Here is a 6154-nt window from a genome sequence, read left to right as displayed (position 1 = left end):
GTCCAAACCGTCTAACGTATTAGCACTAGCAGTAATCTTTTACATTTCTTTCAATTTTCTTATACACGCTGTGCAGTACACTATGAAAAGAATACTTAGCTGTGGCTGTGCTGGAATAGTAGTGAATAGCCACACCAACACAGAGCGCTGCCAGTTGCAGATAAGCAGCAGAAGAACAGACAAAGATGGAGCCGGAGGGCAGCAGCGTAGCGGTGCTGTGAAAAGATGTAAGGTCCGGCCCCTTAGAAGCGTAGAGCGAAACAGGGGCTCGCTGTTGGGTGCGGATATTCGCTACTATTGCAGCACAGCCACAGCTAAGTATTCTTTTCATATGTACTGCACAGCGTGTATAAGAAAAATTGAAAAAAATGTAAAAAGTTTACTGCTAGTGCTAATACGTTAGAGGGTTTGGACTGATGAGGATCCCCGCCAGCGTGAGCTGAATAATTGGCCACGCAGAGCAGAGCAATCAGCGGTCCTGTCATAATTAGGACCAGCTGTTGGGAGTTTCTGAAGTCTTTTCCTCTACTTATCAAATGGTTATCTAGGCAACAGTTTGCTTGTTCTACACTGTTATTTGTATGTTTAAACAAAGACAAGCACCAAGAATATAGTTTAGTAATTTATTCAGACAAGTTTATGTAGACTCTGTCATAGGTATAAACTGGGTCATTTGATTTGAAAATTAGCTGCTTCTTGGGATAGCTCAATCTTGTTTTCATCAAGTAGCACCTGAGCTGTACTAACCATTAGGAAGGAAGTCATCTAGGACAGGAGCTGCTAGGGGTGGGTGGGGTATCAAAAGAGCAACTTCAGCCAACAGCAAATAGTACTGACTACACATCACAAAGAAAGTAAGTCAAGCTTCCTGTTTTTATGCATATTATTCTGGGAGGGGTGGTTTTGGGTAGTTATGATTGGGGAGGTGGGGGAACCTAAGGGTTCTGGTGCTATCTTTGTCCTGGCTTGCCCAAGATCACAAGGAGCACAGTGAGCTTTAAATTGGGGCACCTCTGGATGTCAAGACCAGTGTTCTAATGACATGGCCACTACTCAGACTAGCCAAATAAGCACTTGTGAAAATCAGCATGCTTCAAGCCGTTTTCCTAGAAACTGCATGTGTGTGTATGTCCAGTTTGCCTGGTTGCTGGACTGTAGAAGAATTGGATCCAAACAGCAATAGCTGTATCTACCAGAAGCGCTTTGACAACATAGCAGGGGTGTTCACTTAACTCTCCTTGCAGGGGTTTACATGTTTATACTGCCTTCCTTGATAAAAGTGGAAGCAGTTTGCATTTTTAAATCATTGATATAATTAACCAACATTCTGCAAAGTAGGGGGGGGGGGGGGGGGGGGGGGGGACAGGTCCTACAGTACCCAGAGCCTTACCCACAAGGTCCTAAAGAGATAATCCCACCCCACTACAGCAATACATACAGCATGCTTGGTTGGCCCTTCTAGAAAGGGTAACCCCCTTCAGAGACAATTAGCTATCTCACTGGTCATGAACTTTTGAGGCCCAGTACTGATAGTATTGTATAGCATAAATTAGCCAGTCCGGCTTTCCTGTTGCTAGGGCCATAGAATAAGAGATGAACAGAGCAGTTACGTCCCCACCAGAGTTCGCTATATAATGTCTGCTCCTGAACTTATTTAGGCCCAACTTGTCTAGACAAACTAAAGGAGGTTGCAGGCCTAGTGAAAGCCACAAGTGGGTGAATCTCTTTATAAAGGCAGTTTACAATTATACCTTCCTATATTTTTATTAAGTGTTGCTTAATACTAGACATGATAAAGGGATAACTTACCTTGTAGCCACCCTCTGCTCTAGTGACCCTCCTTGGACTGACCCAGAGATGGTGTATTGCTGCAGGATAAGACATGGTATCCAGGCTGTCTGGCTAACTTTCCAGGAATTAGCATGTATGTATAACATACTTTTATTCCCTGAATATGGAAGGGGTACTTTCCTAAAGGTCTTTCCATTTCACAAAAAAAAGTATGTGTTAACATTATAGATGTAATCTTGTGTACCTTTCACAATAAGTAGGTTAGGAATTAATAGGAAGAATCGCTTTGGTCCTTCCAGCCTTTTTTTTTTTCCTTCAAAAGATTGTTTTTTGGGGTTTTTTTTTGTATAATCCAACCAAAAGCACAACCAAAATAGAAATGATCCAAATTGAAGTGATCTACAATTTTACACTTTTTGCTTTCCCCTCCCTCAGGACCAACCTACCCTGCTCCATCCATCTGAAAGCAAATACTAGACCTTCCATTTCTTATCTTAGGCAAGTCCCTTTATTTTCCATTGCTTCACAATACAAATAGAGATGGCTAAATTAGATGATTAGGTCTGCCTGTGTAAAAGTAGGCCGATATTCTGTAAGAGTTGGCAAGTACTAAGCTTTTTATAAAATACATAGAGCAGTGCCACTGATGTACATTTAGCAATGCACACGAAATACAGCTATATATATTAAACACACATGCATGAAACCAAAACAAAGTACATGCCCATAATTTTATAAATAGCTACAGCATAACAAATTAGACTATGACCCCACTAGGGATGAGAGAAAGGATCTATATATAATATGTAAGCCGTTGCCCATAGAAAAGTGGCATATCAATGCATGACCCTTACTGTACACACACATATGGCACTGCTACTATGTGGCAGTTTTATAAACTTTTACATAGGTTTCTTTCTTATCTTGGAAAGGCACATTTTGCCCAGTAAAATGGATCTGGTCCTTGGGCAATATTTTGCACACATCCCCCATTAAGCTGTTCAAGACTTGGGTCCCACTGACAAGCTTAAATATCAATGGGCAAAAAATACACTGCTGTTATATAATATGGAACACATATGTGGATGGGACCACCCAGAACATACATCCTTTCTATATGGAGAAAATCCTGTGTTCCACTATCTATACATATAAGTAGCACTTTTGTATAAAACTGCTACTTACATGCCAATTCACACATACAACTATTTTCATAGATGTAAATTGGTGCTTAAGATTTCTAAAATTAACTCATAGACCTTCTGAGAAAGAATGGAGGGACTATGAAGATCTCTCAATTTTAGATTAGTTGTTCAGCGTGTGGTGATACCATGTTTTGGCTATTGCAATGGCTTATTAGAGATAGGAAAATGGGATTTGATATACCACCTTTCTGAGGTTTTTGCAACTACATTCAAAATGGTTTACTTATTTCAGGTACTTATTTTGTACCAGGGGCAATGGAGGGTTTAAGTGACTTGCCCAGAATAACAAGGAACTGCAGTGGGAGTCGAACTCAGTTCCCCAGGATCAAAGTCCACTGCACTAACCCCTAGGCTAGAGGATTAAGTAAGAGTTAGCTGAAAGCTTTACAGATAGCACAGATTACTGCGGCAATAATTGTTACTGGTTTTTCACAGTTCTGTCATATCACACCAGTATTGAATAACCTTTATTGGCTTCTGATAGAACAGAGAACTATATTTAAATTTTTATTATTTTAAATAATTTGGTTTCCCTGATTATTGCTTCATATATAGGACTTTATCACCTGTTAGGTCACTTAAATCTTCCAATTTAAATTTGCTGGCAATACTATATTTATAAATGATAAAACTAAAAGGTGGTTGTTCCAAAATTCTGGAATGGTTTACCATTTTCATTGAGATTATTACAGAATTGTGTAAAGTTTAAACAGTGTTTGAAAAACCCTACTGTTCAAGCAAGCTTTTGAAACCTAGCTCAAAGAACATAAGGGCCCTTTTACTAAGGCACACCTGAAAGTGGCCTGTGCTGGTGTAGGTGCGTGTTTGGATGTTGGGGAAAAAAAGGATAAAGAGGCAGAGGGCTCAGAATAGAGTGAGATACAAAGGAAGGGGGCAAAGTCTTTGGAGGAGTGAGAGAAGATGGAAATGAGGAAATAAAGGGAGAAATGGAAGCCTGTTTAAGGGGATAAGACATAAGCAATGGACTGAGGTGCAGAGGAGATGAGTGACAGGGAAGAAATGAGGTGGATGAGAGGTGCAGGTAGATGAGACTGAGTAGGCTACGAGTACAGAGAGTGGAAACAAGGAGTTAAAAGTGGTTGAAAGACAGGAATAGGAGACAAGGAAATGGAAGGACTAGAAAAGTAAGTATATGCAGGGGAAAATGGAAATAAAGTCTAGCTTAAAGAAGAATAAAAAGACAATGTCAGGAAAAGATGAGGGGATAAGTATAGAGAATGGAAATGAAGGACTAGGATAAGGAGTACATTAAATATTAAAGGGGTATAGGACAGAGAGAAACCAGAGACATTGAGAGCTCTGGAGAAGGGGTGGGAGATAAAGGTAGAAGGTGAGTGAACAATGAAAAGATGAGGTAGAAAAAAGAAAATGAGGGTAAAATAAGATATGAGTAGAGAGGGAGATGTAGAAAAATAGAGAAAAAAGGAGCCATTTCAGACATGTGGAGGAAGCATGGAAAAAAACAGTAGGAGAGAAGAAAATGAAAGGAACCCTGAAAAGAACCTAGAAGGCTAACAAGAAAAATGGTGAACAGAGAAATAAGATGACGAGACAACAAAGGTACAAAAGAAAAAAATTTTCATTTTTAGAGACATCAGCTTGGGATTTGTGCACATATGGGTTTTGTTTTTTTTTTTATAGATTGCAAAATCCAGGAAGAAATGCATTTTCAGTTTTTCTTTTTTCCAGTACTACACTTCTCAGTCTAGCTTTTTGGGGAGTTCTATTTAAGTTTTTGTCTGCATTTTCTGTTTCTAATTTGTGATCTTAGTCTGTAATAGATGAGGGTGACTCAAGCTGTAGTCACCATTTCTCTGCATCCTTTTTACTTGTGCTTTTTGGCACGTGGAGGGGCATAATTGAACGGCGCCGGCCATCTTTGGGGCCGGCGCTGTAAGTGGGCGGAGCCAACCATATCGAAAAAGATGGGGGGCACTCTCTAAAAATAAAAAAAAAAGCTCCCAGGTGCATAGCTCCTTCCCTTGGTTGTTTAGCCCCCCCCCCCAAATCTCCCCCAAAACCACTCCCCACAACTCTACACCATTACCATAGCCCTAAGGGGGTGAAGGGGGGGCACCTACATGTGGGTACAGTGAGTTTTGGAGGGTTTCCCATTTACCACCACAAGTGTAACAGGTAGTTGGGGGGTGGAACCTGGGTTCACCTGTCCTGAAGTGCACTGCACCCACTAAAAACTGCTCCAGGGACCTGCATACTGCTGTCATGGAGCTGCTTATGACATTTGAGGCTGGCAAAAAAAATTTTTGTTATTATTTTTGGGTTGGAGGGGGGTTGGTGACCACTGGGGAGTAAGGGAGGTCATCCCCGATTCCCTCTAGTGGTCAGTTGGGGCTCCTTTTTGAAGCTTGGTCGTGAAAAAAAGGGAGCAAGTAAAAGCTGTCGAAAGCCTTGTCAAGCCTGGCTTTTTTTTCCATTATCAGGTGAAGCTGGCCATCTTGTGAGCATGCCCCTGTCCCGCCTTCACTTCCCTACCGACAGCCCCCTTGCTGTTTCACCAGCTCCGTGATGGAAGCAGTTGAACCCGGCCACTTTCGATTATACCGATTTGGCCAGGTTCAGGAGATTGCCGGCCATCTCCCGATTTGTGTCGGAAGATGGCCGGCGATCACTTTCGAAAATGAGCTGGATAATGATCCTTTTGCACATTTCGCATTAGTTAAACTCTGGAATTCACTGCCGGAAAAGGTGGTTAAGGCGGTTAACTTAGCAGACTTCAAAAAAGGGTTGGACGGCTTCCTGGAGGAAAAAGCCATAGAATGTTATTGAATGGATGAGGGAATACAGTATTTCTGGGATGGGCGGGACAAATTGCTTGTTCATTTGGCCCGCTGTCGGTGACAGGGTGCTGGGCTCGATAGACCCTTGGTCTGTCCCAGCATGGCGATGCTTATGTACTTGTTATTATTATGACTATAATATTCATCTTGCTTAGCAATTGTATACTTTAATGTCTGTTTTGTTTTCACACGTTTCACTACCTTTAGCAATAATATAAATCTTTTGAATTGCAATACTTACGAGATTACAAATTGTATCTCTTAACGTAAAGAGTTTTAAGAACACGACTAAAGAGGTTATCTAAAGATTTCTCTGATATAAGTTCTTCCAAGAGACCC

Source organism: Microcaecilia unicolor, chromosome 9 (genome assembly GCF_901765095.1).
Source record: "Microcaecilia unicolor chromosome 9, aMicUni1.1, whole genome shotgun sequence".
NCBI lineage: Eukaryota > Metazoa > Chordata > Amphibia > Gymnophiona > Siphonopidae > Microcaecilia > Microcaecilia unicolor.
The sequence above is the reverse complement of the archived record's forward strand: the minus strand, read 5'-3'. Positions refer to the sequence as shown.